Source organism: Corvus brachyrhynchos, unplaced genomic scaffold, assembly GCF_000691975.1.
Source record: "Corvus brachyrhynchos isolate BGI_N302 unplaced genomic scaffold, ASM69197v1 scaffold11, whole genome shotgun sequence".
Taxonomy (NCBI): domain Eukaryota; kingdom Metazoa; phylum Chordata; class Aves; order Passeriformes; family Corvidae; genus Corvus; species Corvus brachyrhynchos.
Window position 1 is genome coordinate 6393513 of NW_008236965.1, and position 14795 is coordinate 6408307.

Sequence of the window (14795 nt, forward strand, 5' to 3'; positions counted from 1 at the left end):
AAACCCATATGAAGTTGAGAGAAGAAAATGTGCTGAGTCTCACACAAATGAAAACTACATAGTGCTGCACAGCTGTTGTTGATGAGGTTTGAAAGAAAGTGCAGCATCCCACTAGCTGGCTTATTTGAACTTGAATTGTGTTTGAGAGTTGAGACTGAGTTGCATAATGGCTTTGTAAAAACAAAATGTAAATTCATCCTTTGGAAGAATTCCTGCTATATGCTGTGTTGCACATGTTCCAACCAAAATGCTGAAATACATGGAATTAGTACTAAAAATGAAAGCAACTTTTATGACCTGTTCTGAGTCAAATATGAGCCTTAAGACTCAGAGCACTGAAAATGTGAAAGATACATTGAGCAAGGGGCCAGTCACTAATAAATCAGGCCATCCATTCTTTGTATCCAAGACAACCTTAGTTATTCAGATATGTCCGCTTTATGTGAAGGGCTGCAGTAAGGTTAAATGTTAAATCTCAAGATTCAGAGATAATAGCAATAAAACAATCTAGAAATGGTTTTGTGATTTTATTTTTAACTACAGTGGAATTGTGTGAGCTCTTCTTGTCATTTGAATAGCTTATCAATGATTGGTCAAATTGCAGTTCTTATATAACAAAAATACAAGCTGTCTGATACCTCTGCATCTGAAATTTACAGGTTTCACTTAAAAGGAATGTTTTCACTTAGGAGATGAAAACAAGATTCTGTGGAGAGAGCAGCCTTTGCTATTGACTAATCTCAACACTTCCTGGTGCATATGTGTCCTGAAAACACATAGAGCATCAGTGGAAAGAGCCTTGGTTGTAGCTGCTAAAGACTTTGGTAATACTTCTTAGAATCTGAAAGGTTTCATCTTTTTCAGGAAATGGTGGTTTCAAATGGGGAGTTTCTTAGCATATCAGGCTTCCATTTTAAACCAGGGGACCTTGAGGAAGGTGCTGAGTGCAAGGCCAGGAGCTGGATTCCCACGCATACCTATCCCACTTCCAGAGACCCAAATTGGTTTGCATTTGTCTTTGTGAAAGTGCTGGTACTAGAGGGAACATCTCTCTAACATCTCTCTAAGACCTAAGTGTCACGTAAGTAAAATTTGCATTCAAAATTGCGTTCCAAATCCAGACCAAGGCACTGAATTTTAGCTGTCTGGGAATGCTGAGCTGGTTCTCAAGACTCTCATCTCCTGAAGCAATGTTGTGCCCAAGCCTTGTGCAGGTTTACACAGCAGAGAAGTAGCTCTATGTTGGAAGAACCTCAACCAGCTGTGCAGAGGCTGGTAAGGCCCCAGAGCAGATGCTGTGCAATGCTGGCTGGAGCCTTGTGTGCTGGAGCAGCTCCTTGCTGATCATGGACAGTGGGCACACTGCTAGGAAGAGGCTGCTTACCTCTTCCTGCTTAGCCTCCAATTAACAAGCAACTGGCTTCTGGTGAACTACAGGAAAGTGAAAACTTGGGAAAACAAAAACAAGTCTGGCCAAAACAACTGGTGAACGTTCAGAACAAAAACACCATTTCTAATAGCAGGCCTTTTTCTAAATGACCCTCATTTATGAAAAAGGAAGCTGAGGTAAAGGACAAAATGATCTATGCAGGGTCACTCAGACTGCTTTCTCCTTGGCAGAGGCTGTTGGTTAGTGGCTCACCTTGTGCTGTACTATTTTGACTCACTAGAACAACAGAAGTGTCATCAGTTATTGCCAGGCTGTTTCTGTGCATTGCAAAAGTTACACTGGCTCACAGAGAACTCTGAGGAACAACATAAAAGCTGGCACAAACAAGACAGCAGGGAGTGTGCAGCTGGCAAGAGCAAGCTCTTGTGGTAGCTCACCACATGTCACAACACTGCTTCCGACACTGCTGGTGGCAGGGCATGGCAAAGGAGAACAGGTGATGTCACACTTCATTAATCTGCTTATTCTGTCTGGGAGTAGATCAAGCCAATGGCCTCTCTTTCAATTCCATATTTTTTTGCTTTGTTGTGGTCATATGTGTATAGAGAGAAAACCACCTCTATTTTGAATTGCTTTCACATTATATAGACAGGAGCAAGTTGATTATCTTTGGGAGAAACTACGGACAAATTGGGGGAAAGCAACCCTGTGTCCTACCTAGTCAAATTTACATAGCAGTATTGTAGGTACAGAACTTTGTGTTATTGAGTCAGTCCACAAAGACATGAAATAAACCCATAAACAAATGATTGATTTCATGCAGCATTTTTACTTCTAGGTAAGTTGAGTCATCAGGGTTCACACTATTAAACTTGTCTTTCGTAGCACAAATGCTTTTTGGGTTTGTTTTTTAATGTACAAGTATTTTTCTTTATACAAGAGCAGAAGGGCTATCAGAAAACAGTATTGTGAAATTCACATTACTATTGCAAATGCAGCTGATGCTGGGAGGGAGCAGATGTGCTGGGCCAAGTCCTGGGAAGTAGCTCTGGAGAGCCAGGAGCCTGGCTGAAGCCAGCCAAGCTCTCAGGAGGGTGCTCTGCAGTGTATTTTCTTTGGAGACAAGAAGTTTTTGACCTTTCTCATCTCCTGGCTGCTCTCTCCTGTTCCTGCAACCCTCTCAGTTGTACTAACATAACTGTGGTCTTTGCCATGAACTCATTGCCATGTGCTAAAAAGAAGGTGCATTTCCATGATGAGGGCTGGGAATTGTGATGCAGTGTTAGAAACAAGAATCTGAGAAGGGAGGAGACGGCTTCCTCTCTCCTGCTCAAAACCCCATCCTGAGGTGGCGAGGCCTTCCTGCTGTTACCCATCAGAGTAGACTCTCTAATCCTGCTGGCTCCTGCTCTTTGCCTCCATGTCCCAGCCATGCTTTCTAAAAGCAAATACTGTCAGAGCAGTATTAGTGTGAGACACATTGATTGGATTCTTCTGCAGGAAAATAAATCTCATGGAATTAGTCTCGCTTCATTTGTGCCCAGAGCCTTGTGTTGTTTCAGAGCAGCAGTATGTGTTTGTAGGAGGATGGTCATGGGAGCAGCGACCTTTAGTTGGAAATATTGCAGTGTGCCTTCATCCCTTGCCTCGGGACAACAGCTTTCTTTTTTTTTTCTTTTTCCATTCCTCTGAGGAGGATCTGGTTTCAAATTATGTTAAAAGACTTAGGATTTCTTTTTTTTTTCCTTGACACTGCCCCAAACAAATATTTTCCACTGGCAAAAACGCTCTTAATTTTTTGGTTACTATTGAAGTGGTTTTTATTCCTCCTTCTCCACCATTTTTAATATGGCAGAATCTCCAAGGCAGAAAATGAGGGTCTGGTTAGATCTATAAATCCTGTTGTGGGCAGAGCATTCTGAGTTGCTGGGACACTATTATCTGATCTCTGTATCTGATTTGGCCATTATGTAACAGAATTTGTGTAAAACTTTATTCAACTATTAAATGAATAGCAGTCCCCCTTTGGAGGTTAAACTCATTCATTGCAGTAAATGCTATGGTTAAAACCAAGCACTGTTTCAGGGTGAAGAATTGGCCCTATCTGATGATCTTCATATGGCACTTGCTTTAAACTTGGCAGATGCTTTGCTGACAAGAGTAAGTGGTGAATAATACATCTGCAAATTGTACTAGTTGTGCATTGCATTTTAAAGTGCCTAAGTACAGCCAGGAGCAGCCCTTCTGCAGAGCTAATACTTGTGGAGGAGCAAGGGTGCTTGATATCACCCTTATAAACTGTTGAGTGCCTCTGCAGAAGAGAGGTAATGTTTGCCTCTTACTGTTGGATCTTTTCTCTTCTGTCTTATCTCAGTAATATCTCATTTCAGCAAGAGATCCAGGGTCACCTGCTCAGAGGCATGAGAGTTGTCTTTTTCTGGGCTTCTGTATCATTCACACTTGGATGAGCAGCCTCTCTGCCAATGGCAGCACTCTGAAACTTACCTAAAGGAGGTGACCCAAGGGTAACTGCATTACCTGTTCCCATAGTTCAGACACCTGGCAACTCCTGCTTTGGAATTTATGCACATCTCTAGACTAATAGTCAGCTTTAGTTAAAAACCAAGCTAGATCTGATGCCATGATGATTTTTGCCTTTTCTTTTATACATCCTTTTATATACCTTCTTGTAACTTCTGTATTCTTAGTGGTTTTTTGTCTACATTCTTGGTCTTGTTTGTCAAGCTAGAAGACTAAACATTTTAGAAGCTTCGTAGCTAGGGATCAGTGTGCCCCAGACCCCAAGGTCCTCTCCAGAACACATTCTGTAAACTAAGATAGAACCATCCAGGGGAAGGCTCCTTGGGGAGGGGGGCTCACTCATTGGGGAATCTTTGATAGATATGCTAATTAGTAAGACCTATAATGTTATACCCGATCTTTTGGGGGTGTGCATTGTGGTGTGCATTTCAGGGCGTTCCATCTGGACGTGTGCACCTAAGGATCCTTAAAATAAATACCAAGGCAAAATCCCTTTTTCCCTCCTAACCATGTTTGATTCTTGCTTTCAAGACCAAGAAAAGGCATCAGATCTTTTAAAGAAAAAAATCTGTTTAAAGGTGTTGCAGCAAAGTCTGAAGGAGCTTTAATTGAACCTTTTCATATAACAGATTGAAAGAGTGAAACAAAATCTGTACAAAAGTACTTGTCACAGATCTACCCACAGAACTTTTCTCTTGTGTGCATTCATTCAAGTGCCTGATACAACATCAGTTCTGTAGTGATGTAACACTGCTGACTTTTTGCACTGCAAAGTTTCATGTGTAAGTAAAAAATAGCTCTCCTTGTGCCTTGGGAGAAATAATAAAATGCTGGTTTTAGTTGACAACTGATGATTAAATCATTCAAACATCAAAGGAAGCACATATTAGCTACACCTCAGTAAATTTAAGGGCAAATAAATTTTTTACAAAGTGGACAAGAAAAGGCATCCAAAATTCAGATGAAAAAGAGGAGGAAAAAATTGGAGAAATGCTGCTGTTAGATTACTAGGGTAGCATTGAATAAAGATGAAATATTACAGATTACAATTCATAATGAAAAGCATTGTTTTAACTAGTAGATGATAAACAGATTTTTTGCTTTGAAACAGTGCTTTTAGGTCTTACTACATAATTCAAGTTAAAGGAGTGGTGTGTACTGAAAACAGGAGAAGAATTAGATGGAAATTACCAAGTTCTATGTAAAATACTACATATCCTGAAAAAATTACATTTAACTTGATAAATTTTGTAATGCAAACACAATAAACCACAAAATTCTAACTTTAGACAATTAAAAATGTTATCATCACTCCTGCAATTGAGTTATACTTTGAAGTAACTTTTTTTATTTCAGGATAAATGTTAGAAGTAATTCAAGTTGAAGCTCTTTGATAAAAAGGAAAGAGGGTTTTAGTATAACCTTATATATGAGTTGAATAAGGATATTAATGCATATGTAATTCTGGAGATGGATTAACTCTCCTTAAAATTTGACTCTCAGCAACCTTTTTATGCAAATGTTGAAATGAAGTCATAGCTGTACAAAATATTGCTGCATTGTACCACATAAACAAATGCATGTCCATAAAAAAATACAGATGTTTTTGCTGAGGTTGTGATAATTTTGCAGACATCATGCAGAAACTACTTTTTAATATTTTGAAATAACTTTTCTTCATCTTCATAAATTAAAAAAAAAAAAATATTCTGGACCAAATTCACTCCTTCCATAAGTGAGCAGTGAGCATATCGTTATTCTTCTCTGTGACATGCATCTGAATTTAGTCCAGTGAGACTGAGACATGTGCCTAATTTACATGTAATTTCCTTATTCCTGATCTCCATCTCAGTTTTTATTTCCTCACTCAAAACAACTGCATATTTCCATCACTTTCAGTGGAGTCAGAATGGCAGGATGGCTGTCATTTATTTTACTCATTTAAAGGCACTTGCAACTTATTTAAAAGAAAACTGAAACAACCAAGCAAAGGAAAACAAAAAAGCCTCATTCTGGAGATGTGATCAGTGGGATGTAGTGTGAGAGGGATGGTGTAATGCAAGTGTGCAGACAGACTGAGATGGAGGAGGGAGCATGAGAAGGCCCATGAAATAGAACAGATGAGATTAGAGGAGACAGGGGAGGCTGGCTAAAATACCCCCCTGCCTGGTGTGGGGAATTTAGGTATGATAGCTGGAGCTTTCCTCATATGGAGAGTAGGGACTGTTGTTTGCTGCTTCCCTTTTGTAGTGACTATTAAACTGTTCACTTACACACTGAAGCTAGGAGATTCCTGGAAAAATAATCGGACACAGTATGCAGTGTCTAAAAGTGCACGTATAGTTATTAGAGCAGCATGATTTCTGGGGGCCTGACTTGTGGTTTATAAGTGTTTTGGATGAGCTGTGCTGAGGCTTTCACTTGGAGTGGACAGAGGCTTTATGCAAACCATTCTGTCAGTTTCTGCATGGGAGATTGTATTTGGTTTAACTGGCTCTTTAGTCTGGGTGATTCTAGGTGGCCATATATGCTCCTTTGTATTTGACTACTGAGCCCCTCCTCTCCCATTTAATTATACCCATCGACTCTCTCAATTCTTGGCTTTATTGTCCCAGATCTGCAACTCATTCGACCTAAGTTTTGCTCAAAGTACAACTTCTTTTTTTGAAGCTGAGCCAGAGAGAAGATGGCACAGCACCATTTTGTAGCTTTGCATGTTGGGGCTCATCTGAGGTGAGCAAAAGCAGGTGGAGAGATGTGTGAGCCTATGCCCAGCTGGCAGCTGAAACCAACTGGGGCCCAGAGATGCTAGGCCAGAGGAAGGTATTCCTTGCCTCAGCAGTTACAACTCAGGTAACCAGCGAGTTCAGCAGCTGGTTCGCTCACATGTAATTTGCAGTTCTTTGAAAACCTCAAAATGAGTATTATGTGCTTGTAGGAACAGCCACATCTGCACACTCCTCTGCAGATGTCTTGGCAGTGCTCTCTTCAATATGCTGTTGCAGGAAAAATTGACCATGGCTTGTGCTGTGGTACTTCTCCTTCTGCTTTCCTCATTGAGGACAGTCTTAGGAAAATGTGCGGGTTTTGCATTAACCTTGTAACAAAAACGGTGATGTGCAGCTTTTAAGGTCCTTGCTAATTTCTTCCCCTCTTTCTCCTGTCCTGGAAACAAAACAAAACAAAAAGAAAGAGGAAAGTTTAAAGATGTAAGAATAAGAATCTAGAAAAGATGGAAAGGTTAATAAAAAGAAAAGAAATAAGGAAATGAGAGGAATAAAGAAAGCAAACCCCAAAAGTGTAACTCTTCACATTAGGTATAGAAAACCACACAAATTGACTTCAGCTGCTTGCTGCAAGGGAATAGATTATTTCTTTTATACCCTACCTTTTCTATTAGAATATGTATTTTTATTCTTAGTGTAAAGTATTTGAGTTTGTGATCATTCTGAATCTAAGTAGCACTCATTGAGTCAATCTGTATCCCTTCTTCTTCAAGGTTACTTCACCATTAGAGGTTTTATGGCTTATGAAAATTTAGGTGGACATGTGACTAAACTGAAGCTAAGCTTTTTACAGGTAAGGGAATCTTGACAGAAAGGAGCACTTGATATTTAAGAGGCTCCATCTGCCTCATGGGAATTGATGAAGACATTGCAGCCTAAAAATATTGCAGGTCTTTGTTACCAATCTCCCTGGTGTGCTGCAACCAGCTGTTGAAGTCAGACAAAGTATTGTATTCTGCCCTTGCCAATGTAGCACATTTATATTCCAGATGAATTCTCAACACGCCTTGCTTTACTGAAAATCTTTAGGTTTGAGCTGCTTAAAGCAGCAGTGAATTGTCATGTTTTCTGGATCTGCTAAACCTCATTAACATTTTACTGGTGTTTTTCCATGCACCATTCCAACACAGAAAAATAAACAGATAATAGATATGAAGTGATTGAATACCTAATTTACCTTGAAATCAGGTGAAAGCCTCAGCTGTATTTGTCACATCAAGTGCAATTCCAGTATATATTTTTCTCTGCCTGCTTCTTTTAATGTGCTCTCTACATTTAAGGAGCATAGAATATTTATGGTGCCTTTAACACTGTGAGCTTTCTACCTATGTCACCACATCATACTTTGTCTTTTAGTATTTTGTTGTGAGTTTCTCTTACATGGCAAAATGTTTTGTGGCATTTCTCCACTCCTATGGTCCTGTCTTCTAAAATTCAGTGACTGATTGATGACCCCAGAGGTGGATGCAGTGCTCCAGGTGAGGTCTCACAAGAATGGAGAGGGGGAGAATCCTCTCTCTTGACCTGCTGCCTTTGCTGCAGCCCTGGATGTGTTTGGCTTTCCAGCTGCAAGCACCCATTGCTGTGTCACGTCCACATGCTTTTGCCTCAGGGTTGAGCCTTTCTGGGTGCAGGACTTCGCACTTTCCCTGGTTGAACTTCATGAGGTTCCTGTTGGCCCATTTCTTCCACCTGTAAAAACCCCTCTGGAAGGGGACACAACCATCTGGTGTCAAACACTTCATGGTTCCTTACATGTTTTTCTTTCCTTAAGAAGTATAAAGGCTGTTGGTAGACAACGTGAAGACTTGTATTAGCACCCAGATTAGAAGATCTTCAGTGTATTTAAGATGTATACATTAAATATATTTCAGATGTATAAATTCCCTTCCACTGAGCCTTAGGAGAAATTTTCTTTCTTAATACATGTAACTCATCGTAATGAAAATTATAGGCATCAGAAAGACAGCAACCTTATATGTTTCTTGTTAGAAGTTAAAAAAAAAAGCGCCACACACGTGTTTTTTCCAAATGTCTCGTCAAATAGGAACTTGTCTTGGAAAAATTTCAGTGGTGTACTAGGGTAATATGAAAGGGAAAAATTTTAAGTAACAGCAACTAGAAAAAACTTTTAAGCTCACCTGCTTATGTAATTTCCTATCCTAGCAGCTTTCTTGCAGCAAAGTGTGCCTTTTGCCAAAAGAAAGGACACACAATAAAAAGTGCTTTTTTCATGTTTTACTTGCTGTTTCTGAGCAATTAAAACAAAGAATTCAATCTTTCGTGTCTTTTGGGCAAGAGGTTTTGAATGTGAATGAGTCAAGATGCTTATTTTCAGTCATAAGTTTGGGATTAGAATGCAATGTGTTATTAGGGATCGACTGCACAGATCTAGACAGAAAAGTCACTTTCTTCAGGTACAAGGTTTAGGTGTGAAAGAATGCCTTTGTGATATACAGAAATGTGTCTTGCCAAAGAAAAATGAGTTTTTGTCTTTGCTGTGTACCAGAAGGATATTTTCATGAGAAAAAAAGTTGGGAAGGAAAAACAAATTTTTAGGACAGCTTGCCAGTGCCCATGCTCCTGCTCCACCCTCCTACTCCCATCTTCAGCTCTGACATTGGCCTCTGCATTCATCCCCTCCTTTTATCCCAACAGCTCTGCAGCAAGTCAAGGGCATGCAAGCACCTGTGTCTGATGCAGATATCTGCAGCCTCCTACCCAAGGGGAGTTCAGTCCAGGTGCCCATTCAGGCAGTGGCTTTAGAGGAGAGAGCCTGCAGAATTAGAAAGAGGATCTGTGCAAAATAAACAGCATGTGTAAGGAAATGTGCTTATCACATTATACCCACTAATAAATCCTTTTGCTTTCCTCCCTCCCACTGTGTGAAGATGAAGCTGTCTGTGGTAACTTTGAGTGCCCTAAATATCTGCCTGTGTCTTACTGTTCTGCCTCCAGTTCAGTGAGGATAGATGGGGTATTTTTAAGACAAATGGTCTCTCCAGGTTGTAATTGTATCGAGTCTGAAAGCTTGTTGGTTTTGTATGTTTCCTGTGAAGCCTGTAGGGTTCTACAGAAAATGGTTGAGCATCTGGAGATTGCTGAGTAATTGATGGGAAAAGAAGACTCTCTCTCTATTTTACACATTCTTCAGACCCGATAAACTATCTGTCCAGGTGCTTCTCTTTCTTCACTATCCTTACAGAAAGTAAGGCAGCAACACCTTTTATGTAAAAAAAATAGGCCTGATGCAGTCTTTTGGAGGCTAAAAGTAGGCTGGGTAAATAATACAGTGTTGAAAGAAAATAAACTGTATAGAAAGAAATAAACTCTATGCATATAAGTAACAGGGCACCAAATTTTCCAGCAGGTGTCTGTTCACAAAAAAATGATAAAAAGGGGCACATCTACTCAGTGCTTTCAGACTGATGTGGGATTCCCTATCCATAGGATGTGTGAGTTGGTTCAGGTCTGGAGCAGGGGAGCTGTGCTGTGCAGTTTGATGCTGTGGTCACGCTCAGGTAATCTATTTTTCACTGGGTATCCATGGCTTTATCCATAAGACATCTGCTCCATGGCTGGCTTACATTTGACTCACTTGCAGCAGGGACAGAATTCACTGACAACTGTCTGGATAAATGCACCCAGACCATCTGAGGAGCAGTACAAAGTGTACAGAGGAACCGTTTCCTAACTGAGGAAGTGGGTGGTAGTGGGTTCCATCTGTAATTGCAGGCAGATAAATGAAGAGAAGAAAAAGCATCAGTCATTTCAGGAATGTTTAGCTTTTTTTGGCTGTTCTAATTTGTCTCTGATAGGCTGATATGAACTAGTTACTGTAGACTGTGGATCAGAAGGGACCCAATTTTTTTGCTGCACACTGTAGCTTGGACAGGATATTCCTTCCTCTTCAAGTAGTCTAAGATGGATAATAAGAGTGTATGCAGATGAAAAAATGCACAAGTTTTTTTCACTTGACCTCAAGAGCATTAGGGATGATAGAAGGGATTTTTGAGGGGTAGCTTTAAAGGAAGTCCTACACATACCATCAGAGGCATTTGTGTTATGAATGAGGTGTCTCCTGAGTCATCTTTCACAAAGTGTTGCTGTATTTTTCTGTTTGTTCTGTAGACCTCTTTCTATTACTTGTGGATGCTATCCCAACACACTCCATAATTGTGAAGTGCAGTTGTTTCATACCAAGTCAACAACATGTAAGTGCCATGACTAAAAACAGAAACTAGATTATAGAGCATTTCTTCACAGCACAGAGATCATGCCTTTCAATCAATTTTCTTAGGAAAAGTACTTATAAGAGACAAATAATTTTGCAAGTAGAAGACACTGCGGCTAAAAATTCCTACCTGTACAAAAGAATGGCTAGATATGAAGACACCTTCTGATTAGAAATTATATCCTGGTTTACCAAGATTGCACCAATTCTTTCTTGTATCCCAAAGAGAATAATTACCTGATGGCAGCTTATTTAAGACTATTAGAGTTAATGAAAATAGGCCTATCTCTGCTGCAAATCTGATGCTTTAACAAATGTAGATTTGCAATAAGGTTATGCCACTAAAACAGCAGAAGCCAGACCTGCTTTTAAGAGATGCAATATGGGAGTGGATGCTAGATTACTTCTAAGGAAAAGAGCTTGAGAGGTTCTCTGAACATGTAGTAAAAGAAAGGATAGGCCTGCGTTCATTCTGATTTTAGCTCCTTACTACCTCTATTTGGCAATGCCTATACTCATCATAGCCTTTCTCAATTAAGATAAGGAGGCACCTCCCAACTGCTGTGCAGCCTTGATAACACCAAGAAGTACCTCATTCTTTATTGTCTAGGTTGATAATAAACTAGGCTGGAGTTACAAGGCTCTTAACTTTAAAACCTCAGCTGGGTATATAATGATACTTGCAGATATGGCTTGCAGATATGCAGTCATATGAAATGCTGTGATGGAATTTCTTGCAAGGCAATAATGGTGCCTTTAGAAATAAGCAAGTGGCTTAGGAAAGCATTTGATTTCATCTGTGTTATTGGTACATGAATAGGGAGCACTCCTTTAACCACAGAAGGCTCAACCAAGAGAGAAATTCAGAAAGGACCAGAATTTCAGGAACAGACTAAATGTCCCTCAAGTACTTCCAATCCATATCTGTACTTCTGCAAAAAAAAAAAAAAAAAAAAAAAAAAAAAAAAAAAAAAAAAAAAAATTTTTTTTTCACTCGCTTTTTCCATAAAAAAAAAAAAAAAAGTCCTCCAAAACAAACTATTAACTTTGCAAAAAAAAAAAAAAAAAAAAAAAAAAAAAAAAAAGAAAAAAAAAAGTTTTTTCTGTCACTGGCTTCAGCCTTAAAAACCAAGTTTTTTCATGACTTCTCTCTTCTAAGGAGAAAAAACAACTAACCAGAGTTAAAATTATAGACAACTGAATGTTGTCTGGTAAAAACTGTCTTCTGGTAAAGATGTAGTGAGTATGTAGTGATCACCTCGCTGTGGGAATGGACAAATGGCAGCTAAAAGGGCGAATTGCAGGATCAGAGTCTATTGCTACATCCAGAAGGCTGGACTGATGAGTGCCTGCTTTCCAAAACCTCTTCTGAGAGAAAAGAAGAGAAATTCCAACTGCTGGTCGTGTCCCTGAATGGTCTATGTTTAGGGCAGTAGCTTGGGACACTAAACCCCATTGTGTTTAAAATGGAAATTAATTGATGATGATTTTTATCTATATTGTTACATAATTTTTTGTAAAGGGAACTTGCAAGTAGAATTTTTGTTTGGTTTTTAGTACCACTGGTAACTCCCACATGTCACACTGAAGGCCTCATTCCATTTGAACAGAAGGGAGTTAGAGAAAAATGAACAGTAATCAAGGATTTTTTTATGAATAGAGGATTAAAAAATGTATAGATAGCTACTAGAACTGAGAAAATAGTGGGAACCACTTTGTTTTTTAAATAGAGTATGGCACTTCGCTAGATCCAGGAGCACTTGGTTTTCTGATGTTAAGAGACAAGAAGGGGCCATTCAGTGCAGATCTGAAGTTTTCAAATTGAAGACTGATGTAAGATAATGCTTTTTTTTTTTGACCAAAAATTTATTTAGGCTTTGGAACTCAGGCTGTAGGAGGTTGTTGATGTTGAGAATTTAGCAAGATTCATAAAATATTTGACAGAATTACAGGGTTAATAAACTTTCAGGATTGTGGTGATTATTTTTAAAAAAATAAAATATCAGAATGCTATTAAACCACATCCTTCTGAGTTTTAGACAGTCTCTCATAGAAGAAAGAAATACACTTAATCTGTCTGATGTGAGGTTTATTATGTTTCCTCTGGAGTGCCTAATGATTGTTGCTCCATGAAAAAATGATTCTGAGTAATTGGATAGATGCTGGACTGATTGATTTAATAATTCCCTTTCCCTATGTCTCTACACATACATTTATTTGAAAAGATCCCTGAAAGAGTTCGAGGCAGAAGATTTGAGTCTTTTTTCTTCTCTGGGCATTTACATATGAGTATGTAATTCTCCCATGATGTTCCTGTTAGCATCCTGTTCTTTGCCAGGCCACTGGCACAGTAAATCTAAAAGCAGAGCTCATCTCGTATGCAAAGATTAGAGCAGTGCAAAATCCAGATGTCTGTCTGAATTCAGCCCCTCATTTCTTTGGCCTCCACTTCCAACAAATTCCTGAGAAATTATTGATCGCATGCATCCAGCTACTTCATAGATCCCCAACTGCTATAAGAAGCAGTTTCTCACTAATGAAAATAGTGATGAGAACAATTTAATGGGGAATGTAAAAGGCTTTAATGATTAATTTTATCTCTAACACTGACGATTTCTAACAGAAGCCTCGGGTGCAGGCTTACTCCTCAGATGGTTCTGTGCATTTTTATGGCTTTGAAGATCCTGTGAAATACAGTCTCAAAGTTCACAAAGCTGATAGAGGCTCTGCTTCTGTGGACTCTCACAACCTGCCTCTGCCTTCAGCTGTGCCTATGTTAACTACTAATGGAGTAGTTAACACAGCATACACAGATCATTTTCCAGAGGAACCTAGAGAAATCACCATCTCCTTGTCTTGCCTGCTTCTCCCAGCCCCTTGGTGCCCAGCAGTGTCCCAGTGAGCACACTGGGGCAGTGTGTGTGGAGACCTTTCTGCATATGGAACTCCAAATTGCATCTTGTGTCATCTTGAGTATCACACTGTAATAGGAAGGGTTCTCTACTTTGCTGTTTTTATTGCCTGTTTGAGCTATCCAGCACCACTGTCACTATGTCTCCCTCTTCTTATTGTCTCCCTCTATGCATCAGTTTTTCAGATTCCTTCCTTTCCCCAAGACATATATTTCTCCCAGACATGGTTTCACAAACCTCTCACCCTCCGCTTTTGATGAAGGACTCCTGCAAGATTTCTCCCTTCTTACTGGTGGTTGATATTCCTCCTGGTTTAATTACATCTAAAAATGACATTTATGTGGTATCCCCTTAGTTTTCCTGATCGTAAATGCATACTTTAAATAAAACCAGATTTACATTGATGCCTAAATCTTCCATCAGCTGTCTCCCCTGATCTCTGTACTTAGGTATTTATCATTACCCTCTGCTTACAACATGGAGGTTTTCAGTCCATGTGACTGTTTCATTCTAGCAGGCTCACATTAATTTTGCAAGTGAGATTTTATAAGGCAGATTGGTGTAATGGTGGTATTTGCTGCATTCTTTTCCTCCACTAATGTTGTATTTCTGGCTGAAAACAGTCATAAAGAGACAGTAAAAGCAGTGCTGAAAGACAGAAGGTGCAGCTGAGTTCAAGATGTTCAGCACCATGAATTTACAGACTAATACAGAAGAAATACTGTTTGTAGATGAGACTTCCACTTATATGTGTGCAGAAGTGTTTTCCCTCTGCCATTTGTCTAAATACACCCCATCTGTGTGAACTACTGCAAAAACGCCAGAATAGCAAATAGAGTCAAGGGAGATTTATGGTTCTCCTTGCCAGATGGAGCAAGTACATGTTTACAGAAAGGGAAAGAAAAGGGTGTAACTGAAGTTTCAAAGACCAC